Source organism: Cryptomeria japonica, chromosome 4, assembly GCF_030272615.1.
Source record: "Cryptomeria japonica chromosome 4, Sugi_1.0, whole genome shotgun sequence".
Taxonomy (NCBI): Eukaryota; Viridiplantae; Streptophyta; class Pinopsida; order Cupressales; family Cupressaceae; genus Cryptomeria; species Cryptomeria japonica.
The window spans coordinates 363,656,470-363,671,440 of NC_081408.1; positions in this window are offsets into that span (position 1 = coordinate 363,656,470).

Here is a 14,971-nt window from a genome sequence, read left to right on the forward strand (position 1 = left end):
CTTGAGTGATATCATCAAAAGGGATATAATTATGTTTGATTGCCAGGTTAGCCATGAAGTCTGCCCAAATGTTATTGGATCTTTTAGTCCAATTGATGGAGAAGGCATCGAAGAATTCAATATGATCCCAGACTTCATTTCTGTAACTTCTTAATTTTGGATTTTAAGCAGCAAATTTGCCCCTAACTTGTGAAATAGCTAATTCTGAATCATAATAAACTATTAGTAACTTAATGCCATATTTATTTGCTATTTTAAGACCTACTAAGAGGGCCTCATATTCAGCAATGTTATTAGTACACTCAAAAGCTAACAAAAAAGAGTATTTAAAAGATTTTCCATTAGGTGAAATAAATACAACTCCTGCTCCATTTCCATCCTTACTGCAAGCACCATCAAAATATAATTTCTAGATTAAATTTTCACTTTGTTTAACTATTTCTACAATTTTATCAACCTTCAAAGGTTTAGAAATACTTACTTGAAAGTTGTCCATATCTGAGTGGCAAAAGCAAGTCACTTCATCAGGATCAACTTCTTCTATGAGGTAGGGAGATCTTGGTTCTCTGTTTATTCTCACTTCTGTCCCTTTCACTAGAATAGTAGCATATGATAAGTCGAGTTAAACATGCCCACCCACCAAGTTAGACCATTTCCTAGACAACAACATCCCATAGTTCGCACGCACTTGTACAGCTGTGATATCCGTCTTATATGCAGTGTCTGGGCAGGTTGGGAATCTGAACTCAACATCCTTCATAATTCCTATTTCAAGGATTGACCTATTGTCCATGGCATAACATTTACCATAAAGAGTATCAACATGCATTCATAATTCAGTCATGACATCCTTCGGCATGATATGTATTGTTGCTCCTGAATCTATCATGCAATTCTTTAGCACTTTTCTATTTATCAGCAGTGTTAGATAAAAAGGATCTACTTGTGTGAGATTTTTGGTAATTGACATGCCAAGATACACTACAGGAGGATCTTCTTTTGATCTAGGATCTTCCTTACTTACTTCTCCAACATTGGATATAATTTTCAACATCTCATTTCTGTAATCTGGAAATTTCATTACCTTTAGAAAGGGCATAGATATCTTCACCTGAGACAATGCCTGGGACATAAATGAATTACCGCTTGAAACATGTTTACTTATTTGCTTCTTTTCTATAGGCTTGATTAGTTTTGGCATCTCTTCTTTCTTTTTTTGTCCTGGTACTGCTTCCTTTTCCTTCTTGGCATTTACATCTTTGCTTTTGAAAGTGTTATCTTTGTTCCCATTTGGTTTTTTAATTTTGTCAAACATGCTTGCTTGCTTGCTCTGCTCACTATTTACATTCCTATTTCTCAACTGATAATTTCTCTTAACTTGTTCTACTGCTGCAATAGTGAAGACTTTATTTTCTTCCTTAGTTAAGTTCCTTAGTGAAGGCAGTGTATCATCCTGAAACAATCTTCTCAAAACTGGAATATCTTCACCATCATCATCTGAAAAGTCCTGCTATATACTGTAATGTTGTCTTTCTCTCATTTGTTGCACATCAGAAAAATGCTTCCCTTCAAATGAATCTCCATCCCTTCCCCAATATGGATCGGATGAAAGAACATTTACAGTAGGTTCATAATCCTCATTATGATTTTCATCCTCTATCAAACCTTGGGCAATCATACGTTGTTCAGCAACATGAGGTAAACTACAAACATTACACCATGGATATTCATCCACAAAATTTGTGGCCTTCTTTAGTGGATCAGGAGTTTCTTTGTTTACATTAGGCTTCACTGGCTTCCCATCCTTCCAGTTTGTGTTATATGGTATATCATGTAGTCTTGGTCTATTGTAATTCATGTGTTTATTGTTTCTATATGGTGGCTTTTCATTAGGATTTTGCTTACCCTTTAAGTCCTTAAGCATGTCCATGATCTGAGTAAGCTCATCTTTCTTGGGAACCCTGGTATTGTACAACTTTAGATCATCTCTCTTGGCAATCTTCCCAACAACTCTCCTGTTATTCTCAATGGTAGTCATTGTCTTGAATGCTTGTTGTAAAGTACCAGGTCTGTGAGACAAAATCTCATAATGGGTTTTGTTGTCAAAAGCACTCAAATAAAAGTTAATCAGAAATGAATCAACTGGTCTAACATCTCTGGATATTCTATTTAATACTTTATTAAATCTTTTATTAAACTCAGCTACTGATTCATTTTGATTCTTCTTTATACTTGTCAATTCATGGGATGTAAATGAAGGATCATTGTGATCTCTAAATTCTTCCAAGAACAATGTTACAAATTCTTGCTAGCTGCCAATGCATCCATCAGGAAGGCTTCTATACCATTCTCTTGCATCTTCTATCAAAGATTGAACAAACAACTTCATGAATACATCCTCATGAGGAACCTCAAATTCTTCAATGATATTTTTTACATTAACTACGTGTTGTTCTACTGAATCAATTCCATTTCCTAAGAATTTGGGGATAGATGATCTCAAATCATTAGTGATCTAGTTTGGATAACCAACAATGCCACTGAAATCCAATTGTCTATATCTTTCAATGATCATAGGTCATCTGCCACCTTGATTGTTATTTTGATTGTTAATATTTCCTCTGTTGGATCCACCATTTCTACCATAATTACCATTGTTCCCATTGTTTCCATCACCACTATTATTGTCATTATTTCCATTATTACCTCCATTGCCATTATTGTTGTTTCTACCTCCACCATTACCATTTCCATAATTTTCATTGTTATTTCCATTATTTCCATTGTTTTGGTTGGTGCCATACCTATTACTTCCTCTATTATTATTTGTAATACTACCTCTATTTGTGTTATTCTAGCTTTCATCATTTTCCCCATTTCTATTTCTTCCTCCACTATCTTGGTTGTTTATATGTCTTTCTTCACTTTGATCGCTATGCACATCCCTCCATCTTCTATTTCCATTTAGTAACAGGTTATCAAAGGTTACAAAAGGCTTCTCTATTCTTCTCATATGAGGGGGACTATATTTAGGTGTTGCTGGCCTACCTCCCTCACCTTTACTTTTGTCTTCTATCCCTTCTGACCTAGGGCTTCGAATTATATCTCTTTGTATCCCTAGTTTTTGCAATACCCAATTTGGTTGTCTCCTAAGAACTTTTGCCATTCTGAATTCATTTACATTCAAGTCGGCCATTTTAAGTATGATTTCATCCCATTTCTTTTCCTCTTGTTCCTCAGCAGTCAAGATTTCATCATGGCCACCATTATTATCTTTTGCATTTAAGGCATAAAAAGGATTTTCCTCTAGATTTTCAAACTTATCACCGGATGAAGAACCATCCTCTCTACTAGGAAACTTCTTATAAACCCGGGATTCCATATCTATTGTTGATTTCTTTTCTTTATACCTTTTCTTTGGACTCAATTGAACAAGATTATCCTTCCCTTTATGCAAATTCCTTCTCCCCTACATCAATTTTATTGATAAATGTCTAGGGGTTTCTCTTACTTTCTCAAAATACCAACTATTAGTCATGTATTAAAATGTAGAGTCACCACCTTCTAAAAGGAACAATATCTTTTATTAATCTTCTAGTTTATTTCCTCCAATAGAGTCTAAAACAAACCACCAAAGACTCTGAATACTTCGTAAGAAAACTCCCCAATAGAGTCACCAATCTGTTAGTGCCCAAAACCACAAATTGGGAAACCAAAGACTTGCCTAATCCTCAGTTAATCCAATCAGCCTTGGCCAACGAATAGGAATGGTCGAAGACCAAATTCCTCTACACTTTAGGCTCCACTAAACCCAAGTGGTTGTACCTTACACTCTCAAGCACAAAAGAGGTTTATTTTAAGTGAATTTAAACTGTGGGATTAGCAATTGCAGAGATGGCAAATGGTTTTCCTACAATTATGCTAACAGAAGTGTTTTTTATTGAATGCCCTTGAAAATGATAAAATAAGTGTATTTATGATTGTATTGTGTGAAGGTTACTGTTGGGGCCTTAAGTAGTTATGATAAGATTAGTACTTATAGGAATTGAAAGACTTGTTTCTTCGATAAGGACCTGCTGCATACAAACCTACTCAACATGAAATAATAACAGACCAGTGCCTTTATATGATAGTTTAATGAATAACCCTATGGACAAGAACCGATATCAACTCAAGAGACAACTAGAATATTATCAATGTGAAGGTTTAATTATGTGTTGTATGAATAATATAAACCCAATTTTACATTTAGTACCACATCATGTGATGTCACATCACAACAAATCTAGAAAGATTTATCAAGAGGACATATGGTTTAATCAAACACAAAATTACACACAACGATATGAATATAAAGACATGAAATCTTGTATATATAACTTGTAAAATAAGAATATATACAAAAGTTGCACTTACAAAATACTCCAATATACTCAGTTTGCACAAAATAAATATTTTATTCCTATTAGAATTTTCTATTAATACTTGTATCCCAGCCAGCAGCAGGATCTTATCTATCCTATGATACAAAAATGACTCACTACATGTATGTGAGCCAAGGGATTCAAATGAAAGGACACACCCTTTCATCTTTTTAAACTAAACTTAACTAAAACCTAATACCTAATTGCCTAACTGTCAGACATAAAATAAAATTACAAACTAAGAAATTAATCTTGGTCCCCCAATAATGTGTTACATTTTTTAATATCATCTGAATACTTGATATCCTGGTGAGTGCTGGTATTGAATATAGTATCTCTGATAGCGATTTCCATGGTAACCATTCTCTCCATCTGCTCACCAGTCTCTTTCATATACAAGACATTTGCCTGGGAAACATTAAGGGATGTGTTGAGTACATTCTGACATTCTGTAATCCAGATCCCTTTATCCTTTAACTGCTCTGCCTCATCCACAATATCTGGTATACCATATCTGACAATGTCCTTACAATCAGTAAATTATTGCTTGATGTCCACACCGTATGCCTTATGCTTGTTCAACCTTCTCTGGATCTTCTCAGCAGTTTTCTCTTCAGCACTTTTCTCTTTCAACAATGCCTTTAGCCTCTTCAAAATTCTTTCATGAGGACATATTGTCCTGAGTCTACTGACAGTTGGTCCAGAATTTCTTAAGAACCTCCAACAAATGCTCAAACTTGTTGGTCAACAAAACACAAGAATCATCTACCCTAGCAGTCCTAATCTGCCTTCTTGGCTTTATATTTTCTTTCATTTGGTCCTCATATTTCTTTTTCCACTGCATACCAGTATCAGTTATCTATGGTACTTCATGACCATGACTTCTTAATAGATCTTCATATAAATTCTTGTATATTTTACCCTCCTTTAACACCCACTGCATTTGGGCTTTATTTAGTTTTGCAATGTCAATCCCCAAGTCTACAGTGACAATTGGGTTAACCTCTCCTGCTTTCAGCCTCATCATATGCCCAAATGCTTTATCTACATCTATAATCTTGGGTCTTTTATTTGGGGGGTATAGGGACCAAATCAACATCTCTTCTTCATTTGGATCATATCTTGATCCAATAAAAATGTCATCAACTCCTTATATGTCTAATTTTTCATCTTTTCTATCTGAATGCAACAAACTGTCAAAAATAAAAGAAGCACTTAAATCCCATCATGGGAACAAAATATTGCTTGTCTCACTGATATGTTGTTTCCCTCTCTGTGGTGTCATTGTAGCCACCTCTATATTGATATCTTCCTTCAATCATTTTAGCATCTCTGCTTCATTCTCAGGGGTGACATTTGGGAAGCTCTCCCTCAAATTTTTTCCCTTTGTAGTGGTACAAGAAGGACTTAAACTCTTTGGAATGTACCAAAAATTCATCTGCAATGAAAGTTGCATGCTCTTCCATCCTCACATCTTTGTTGGCATTGAGTCTCACCATAGCTTTCTCATGACTCTCTGCCACTTCCTCTAGTTCAGGTGCTCAAAGTGTTGATACAACCATGTTTTCATCAGACTCGCTCCAAGAGTCTCCCTACTCTCTTAGTTCCTAGAGCTTTTTCTTTGTTCTTCTAGCTTTTGGTTCAACTCCTCTAAGACTACATCAGCCTCATCCCACTCCTTGTTCCTAAATAAATCCTCAGCCCAAGGGCATGTGCAAATATTCTCCCAAGTTCTATCTCTTTGTGTAGTGGTTAATATATCATTCTGGGTCATAATTCTTCCGAGCTTGGTGTCCATACAGATTGTATTCCTCTATCAGCTTCTTCTCAATCATTTCATATGCCTTGGTAGACACAATGGTGAAATATCTGAAATGTAAGGTGCCAGACATGAATGTCTGTTTATGCGCACTGGCCAAATGCTTTTCATTTGACATGCTCAGCTGCCTAACAATCTCTAAATATGCAATTCTATCGGGCACTAACGTTGGCAGTATAAATGGGACACCTTCAAAACCATGGACTTTGAAAAAGGTAAAAATCTAACATACAAACCTGTCACCCCAATTGTGATTGACCCTAGTATCTCCAAAAGCATGGGGTCTCAAGAATCTTTTAATCTCTTATGAGATAGACCCCTCACATTCTACCCCAAACAATCTATACAAGGGCTTGACGAAGTATTCTTCAAATAACACATAGTGTGATTTGTCTAACCTTGAGTCCCATAGGGATACCATAATTAGACCAGTTTCTCCTTTTCGTCTTTGTCTCTGGAGGTTACCCTTAATTATTTGGGTCACATACCCTACATCTAACCATAAAACAAGACTATGTGCATTAGAAATGAATAAAACTTGAAAGTAGGGTTAGGCTCTATTTGCAAACTCAAAAACCCTTCATGCCACTTCTCTGCCAAGTAGGTTGCATAATCAAATGGCCTCGGCTCATGCATTTGAATGTCTGTAGCCAACACCAAAGGGCCTATTCTTGTAACATTAGGAGCTTCTTCCCCGCAGACTTGGCCGCATGCCCAATATGTGTACTGCAAGTATTGCCTGAACAAGGTAATATCAAAAGGGGTACTATCTTGCTCCGTGAGTCGACCCTTCTCCTTTTTGTGAATTTCCAACTTCCACACTATGTGGGCGGTGTCCATTTGGGTGTATTCTCCTTCTAAGTTTGTAAGAGATAGGGGCATGTAAGGCTCATATGTCATACCGAAAACCTCCTATATAGACCCAACAGATATGTGGATGAAAGGATCCCCATTTGGCAATTGAATGTATCTTTTTTCTTTGTTGTATTTCCTTGTGAGTAATTCCAACAATCTAACATTTTGAAAAATATTTGGTTCTACCAATCTACCTAAATTTATCGTCCAAGGGTTGGACAGTGGCATCTCCTTATTCCTCCTGAGGTAGTGATACAAATAAAGTTTGTGGCCCCTTATGGTTGTCCATACATCCCCAACCCCTTTGTACTTATCTTCCAATTGATCCTTGTGCAGAAAATTTTTTTAGACCTCCTCAACTTTGCACCAGACGACTCCATCTGGTCAATCATATCTTGGCTCAACTTCTGCTTCTGCATTGTCTCCATAGACTTCACCTTTTTTTATTTAGTTGACTATGTATCTAAGATCTCTATGACCTTTCTCTTTCATTGTGAACCAGACGCCTCCATGATTAAGTTCTTGAATTCTTAATTATGTGCGCTTCTTGTCTACAACTTTTAATGTTAATGGCTGAAGAGACTCTGAAAATTTCCTGACACAAGAACTCTTTCTTTATATTGAATATGCAACGGCTATGGTCTGTAATGATAAAAAAACTCATCAATTTCGCTTCATGTGAATCAAATCCTCCTAATCGCGAGCATTAAATAAAGGTCATCGTATCAGACATTCTAATGGCTAACCGGTGTAACCCCACCCAATAATTCAATTATTTGGCACCATGCGTTCCTTCAATTACCTTTTTGTCTTTCTTATTGGCATAGGTCATTCCGATCAATCCATCTGATCTCGCCTCGGCCGCTTCACCTTTTTTCCTCAAGGCTTGACTTACCCCGATGGGTTTCCACCTTTCCTTTTTATTAGTTATCTTTCCTTTATGTTACATTAGGGTATGTTTCTCTGATGAAACCTCCTTCTTTTTATTTTTCCTTGTCGCTCCATCGGACTTCGGAATGAAATTACTTTACACTTCATCTAGTGGGCCCATGACAACTAACTTTCTCTTTGATCGGCATGACTTTCCCCGATTGCTTCATCGGGCATCGTAGTAGCATATTTCCCTTACTTCCGATAGTTATAGTCTCCTTGATAGATCTTCCCTCCGTGCCATTCTGCCCATCGGGCATCGACATAACTCTAAAGATGTTTCTCCAATGGAGGAAGCTATTCCGATGAGTCTTTTGCACCTTACTCTTCTTATCGGGTTGCTTCGATCTATTGGTGTAGGCTTTCCCGATGTAGTCAACTTCACTTATGTCAAGTTCATCTTCCTCATCAGGCATCGGGATAACCTAAAACACATCTCCTCGATAATGTATGTTATCTTGATGAATCTTGTTTCATTTCTTACTTGGTACTGCTTTATCGAAGAAAGTCTCTCCGATAAGGTCGCCTTCTCCACTCAGTCCATCGGGTATTGGGGTAACATATATTGGGACCTTTAGATAACCTGATGTACCACTACAAATAGAACACCTCATTGGTTATTAGCAAGAGTTGCTCTGATAACCTCATCGGGCATCAGGATGACATTTTTTTCTTGTTGCCAATAGTGTATGTTACTCCGATGGCTCAGAATTCATCATTGTAACTTGCCCCAATGGATTTCTACTTAGTCACACCTTCTCCCACCACTCATTCTTTAGGAAACATTGTCGGCATGAGTCACTCTGATTAACATACTCCCTCCTCCTTAGGCAATCTCATCGAGATGACTTATGCTGATAAGCAAAATTTTGCATTTTTTGCAAAAGAAGGCCCTCTTTATGGATGCAACTTTTAACAATCATACTGAAGGTTTTCTCCCACACCATTTACCTTTCTAAACATGATCACAACCCTGCTCTATGCTGATTTTCCAAAAATGCTTTTGCAATGAGACCAATTGTGAAGATGTAGATTACCAGAATGTCATTTCACTCAACACTTCCCTTGAATATGCCCAAGTGATGCCCTTTTATGAAGACACTAAAATCATGCCACCTACACATACAACCCAACAATAAATGCTCCTATGAGGGAATTATAAGCAAAAGCATCCATATATAGCACAAAAATATTTTGTAAAAATATTTTCTAACAACATTAATCCAAAGGAGCATCAAGCCCTGATTTATGGGCACCAACCCAAAGGAGCACCAACCCCTACTCTGAGAACCAACTTAGAGATTTACAATGAATGAAATATACAATTACAATGAAAAGCCTTTTTAGAAATGTGTTTTGTAACACTTACAAATTCTTCCCTTGAGATTGATCTGATTATTCCCTGCTCTCAATCTATGTTCTCTGCTCTCTAATCTTTGTTTCCAATCTTTTCTCTTAGCCTTCTTATCTTTGCATCCATTTCTCTAATTTCTTCTCTAATCACTTTTCCTTTTATGTCTCTTAGTGTATATAATCCACTAAGTGATCTGCATCGACTCTGTACTCTTTGGTTGCTGGTCTATGCTCTTCACAATTGCATTATGATATCTCTGCTTTTTCTTTCAGCTTCTACTTATCTCGTATTAACTTTTTGGTTATTTTGTATGCAGTCTCTTTTGCAATGTTATACCTTTACTGTCATCATGTTATGCACACCTATGACCCTCTTCTTTTTCCTATATTTTACTTATCTTCTTTTCCCCTTGGCTATACCTTTTTATCTTCTTTGATATGCCTTCTTAGTCCTCGTTTTCTCTGCTTTCTGCTTAGACTTGTGGTAGCCACTAGAATCTCTTCTTCTCCTTTTTTTTTCTTTACATGTAGTGTTTTTTATCATGTTATCGGTTGCTCAAGTGTCGTGATATTGACAACTGCGGAAAATGCTTTTTTACTGCCCCATTTTTCACTCTCTGGTCACTATTATCCTCTACTTTTTTACAGCTTCTCTATATGTACGTCTCCAACAACCTCTCGATAACACACATCCTTAACTATGCACTAACTTCACTTAGTGGCAATCTATGTACAACAAGATTTTCCCTCCAAAATAGATATTCAGAAAAATATTTTCAAGCTCCTAACAAATTTGTCCTGTAGGCTCATTTTTCATCATCATTCATTGCACCATCTTCAATCTTCAAAATGATCTCTGAGTTTAGATTACTATCTTTAGTAATCTTTACCTGATTGCAAGTGTGGTTTCTTGTCAACTAGAGGTTTTTTAGATCTTCTCATGATGATGATATCTTCTTTCTGAGCTTCTTGAGCTGCTAAATGATTTTGCCCCTATCTATTCATTTTGTTTAGCAGTTGTGTAAATTAAATGTCTTCTTACTTCTTTCAGGTACCTCCATAATCTAGTTTGGCATTGCATGCAATCCCTATTCTTCAAATATATTTTTTAACTGCAAATATGCCTAGCATTTATTTCAGTTTTGTTTGTTGTTTTGACTGAAGAAATAACCTCTGAAACGTGATCTCTTTCAAATTCAAAAACTAGTCAAAACATTTGTCCAATGAGAATTCACATGTTACCTTGCCACTTAGTGAATGGTGGAACCCATTTACATAATCATATGTACACAAAAAGTCCACATGTGAAGAAAATCCACATTGGATTTACGGGTCGCGTTGATGTGTTCTGTAGGTCGCATAACATGTGTGTTATACACGTCACGAAACAACAACTCTTCCTTCATGTGGGCTAGCGGGATAACACATCATCTATTGTTTTCATTATCCTACATCGCATTGTTGAAGGCCTTCTTACCCAAGTGGTTTGGCAGGATGCATCATTCTTCAACTTTCCTTCTTACCCCACGGGACCATCTTTTTCAATTTTACTTCTTGTGGAATGGCAAGATGCCTTTTGCTTTGCTTTCATCTTGCCCCATAGGGTTATCTTACTCTTGTATAAGATGTTGTGGGATGGCAAGATAACCTCACACTTATTCCTTTTTGTTATCCCACAAGGCAGTCTTCTACCAAGCTCCTTGGCTGCAAGATAGTGGGGACACATAACCTATCTCGTTATTGACTTCAACTTCCACAATTCAATGTTACCCTGCAGTCTTATTTTAATTCCATCCTTTATACTATGAGACAACAAGGGTCGTATAATCATCACGTTATTGACATCCCCCGACGTAGTTCACCCTTACCGTGCAAGGAATTCTATTGCCAATCCATATTGTTGCAGGATGGCAAGGGACCATAACCATCGCATTATTGACTTACCAATAGACCAACTCTTGCTGAAATGGAACCATCATCACCAAGACCTAAAGATAGTCACACCGAAATAAAAGATTTTGTTATAATCCAAAGGGGCAGCCAAAGGGAGACAGGGCCTTGTCGAAGACAAACTTGCACCAAAATCAAGATATGTTGGCCAAACATTCACTCCATCTCACCAAAAAAAGAGACTAAGTTGGTATAGCTTATAAATGACTGCATAACCTGAAATGGGTCACAACGATATACCGATTCACATCAAAATAGATGATGTCATTGAGACAGAAATACAAAAATGTCGAAAAAGTGCCAAACAAAGGATTTTTAACATTTCTCAACTTGTAACTTCATAGCAATAGTGTGTTATTGAAAACTGCGACTGATACTCCCTGTAACTGCATGCGACTAACATAATGTTAGGAAAATGGTGTTGTAAACCTTGCATAATAATAGTTTATTGTTGTATTAATTTATTATTATGTGAGGTGGACATGGAATTATATTGTAATATCATATTGTATTGTTGCACCTAGGAGCACCTAGATGGACGTGCAATATGTAGATATTCCCTTGGAATATTCCCGTAACCACTTGATGAGTTGTATTGACACGTTGCTATTATTATATTGTATTTATTTAATATTGGAGAATGTAATTGTGATGAAGTACCCAATATTAAATGTGAGTCAAGGGTAGGTAGGAAAAATATTATATTTTATTATCACATGGTTTTGGGCACATGGTTTTGATGTAATACTACTTGGTGGTTGTCATGTCCCCTCCTTGATCATTACATATAACCTAAATGAAGAAACAATTATTAATAATAGTTTCTTCATTTAGGTAATATGTAATGTATAAGGAGGGGACATGAGAGTTATTAATATGTAATAATTATTTATAATATTTTCAAATTATATAATATTAATTTATTTTATTTAAATATTTCGAGGAGAATTAATTTTTATTTAATAAATAAATAAATATTAATGATTTCAAGTAATCATTTGTTGATAATTATTATATTAATTAATAATAGTTTATTAATTTAGGTTATATATAATGATCAAGGAGGGGACATGACAATGGTTTTGTGGTTGCTTGTCTCTATAAAAGCACCACAAGGGTAGTTGTTTGGGTTAGCCATGTTAACATTTGTGAAGGAGGAAGCATGGCAGGGGATGTGTGGATTCATGCTTAGTCACATGAAGTGCTTGGTTATGGCTGGGTTTTGAAATCTTTCCATAGTTATATTGTAATGGACACATTGTTGATAATACATGATGGATGATGCTTTTGGAGGCTAGCTTTTTCCCTCGTGAGGATTTTCTCAGGATATATCTTGTGTCACATTTTCATGGGTATGTTATCTATTATTTTAATATGGATTTTATGTGTTGATTAGATTGAAATCTTTAATGGGTCATGTGGAAATTATCATAAGATGGTTGCAAGTTTCCTTACAAGTGGTATCAGAGCTATTGGTTTAATGGTGTTTATAACCCTAGTTGGAATCCATGAATGCATCAAAGAATGAAAAGACAAGGCAAGATATATGGTTGTGCGGGTTGTTATTGTAGATATATGTTATTTGGGTTTGCTTTATAATGGGTTGTTTGCAGATTTGGAGTTTGATGAATTTGGTCAATCGAGGGCATCATTGAAAATTTACTTTAAATGAGGGTTTGGGGGTGAGCTTTCAGATTTGGCCCCATGGCACAAAATGGACCTCATGGATGGATTTAGGTTGGCTGAGAACCGAAAAATAATATATAATTTTCCCTATTTTGGTCACAGATGAAAATATTGCAAAAACTTTTTATAATGGTCCAACTGTCGTCAATTTTACTGTGACAATCTGTAGAAATTAAAAAAATATCATCCCTATTGAAAATTATTTATGTGCAAAAATATTTGAAAATTTTTATAAAAAAAATATCATTGCGGGGGGACAATTTGAAAAAGGTGAATAAAAAAAATTATAAAATTTTTTTGTGGTAAGGGGGGGTCGTACCCCCATCACACCCCACTGACTGCAGTGTGGTAGATACAACAGTACCCATGGGACTGGAATACCCAGGGCCCACATAGACTGCAGTGTCATGGCCTATCCTCATCGGTGGTCGGGGTACCACCAACGATGACCCCACCACTATACGGTGGGAATAGCCGCCACCAAGGCTCGTCCCCTTCAGGGGTTTAGTAAAATTTAACCGCTAGTTAATATATTAAATTGCCAAAATTTTAAAATGCGTTTTTCTTTATTAAATGAAATTTTCCATTGTTTTATTAAACCAAAATGCATATTGATTTTGGGTCTAGATTATTTGAAGGAAATTTTTAAATCCACAAATTATTGCCATATAAGGAAATTCATTGATTTTATTCAACGGAGCATAACTTTCACCCGGGATGTCAGATTTCCAACTTTTTATACTCATTGCAAATATAATTTTGAGTACTATAGTTTGGTACTATTTTTGTTCCCTGATTTTCCATTTTGACATGTTTTTGGAGTTTGGAAGCCAATGTTCTTTGTTACATGGTTTTGGTCATAACTTTTGCATATGGAATCGGATTTTGGATTTCAAATAGGCCTTGGAGAGAGTGTTCGGTTGAATATAGTGTGGTGTTGTTATTTTATCAATTTTATGAGTATGGAGAGGTGTGTACTTGTTTGATCACTTGCACGTTCTTGACATTCAGGGTGTAAGTGTGAGTGCTTTCGGACGAGTCATGAGGCGAAACCTTGAGGGAGTACATGTTTTTCAGAGATATTTATGATGCTACAACTGATTATCAGATTTGGTGCTTCTTGGTACAGGTTTACGGGTGTTTTTTAGAGCTGGACTTTTATGGTGACAGGTAAACATGTTGTCTTTGGTTTGAACACATGGTTAGACATGGTTTGAGACTTGGAGTTTCATGTGGGTGATAGTTGAGTGTAGGTACAACATTGGTTATGATTATGGTGTCATGGGTATGCAGTTACTTGTTTTGTATTAACATGACATAGTCATATTTGTGGTGATTTGGTTTGATGTTAGGAGGTTGTTGATTATCTCCTTGATGCTTATTTGGTTCCTTGACTATGGTACTTGGTTGTGGACATGCTTGGAAAATCAAATTGAATGTTGATTTGGTGTTTGAGTCATGTGGTCTACAGGATTATTTTCTTTGATATCTCATATTGTAGTTTACTAATGTGATGATGAGTTTTCATGTTCATTGATTGGATCTACGAGTTATGCATGTTATGGATTAGCTACCCATTCACTTGCAGTGGGATGACTCGGATGTGGATTGTCTATATCCACCAGGTTCGATTCATTGTGGTGCATACTTGTTAGTTGAACTTGTTTGTGGTCATTTGTGCATTGGTATGGTTGTTTTGAGATGAGAGGATGCATGATGTTATAGTGCTTGGATAGTTGGTATGGGATATCATGACAACTTGGTTATTTATTTGATTACACTTTCAGTGGGATATTTTACGTTGGCAGTGTAGGATTGATTCCTGATTGGTGGTTTGTTGGTGGTTGTATGTATCTTCTTAAGATGGATTTCATGCTTTACTTGATATTGTTGGTATTTTAGTTGGATGTGTGTAGACCTAGATTTTCTTCATGTAGGAGATGGTTATCATGAT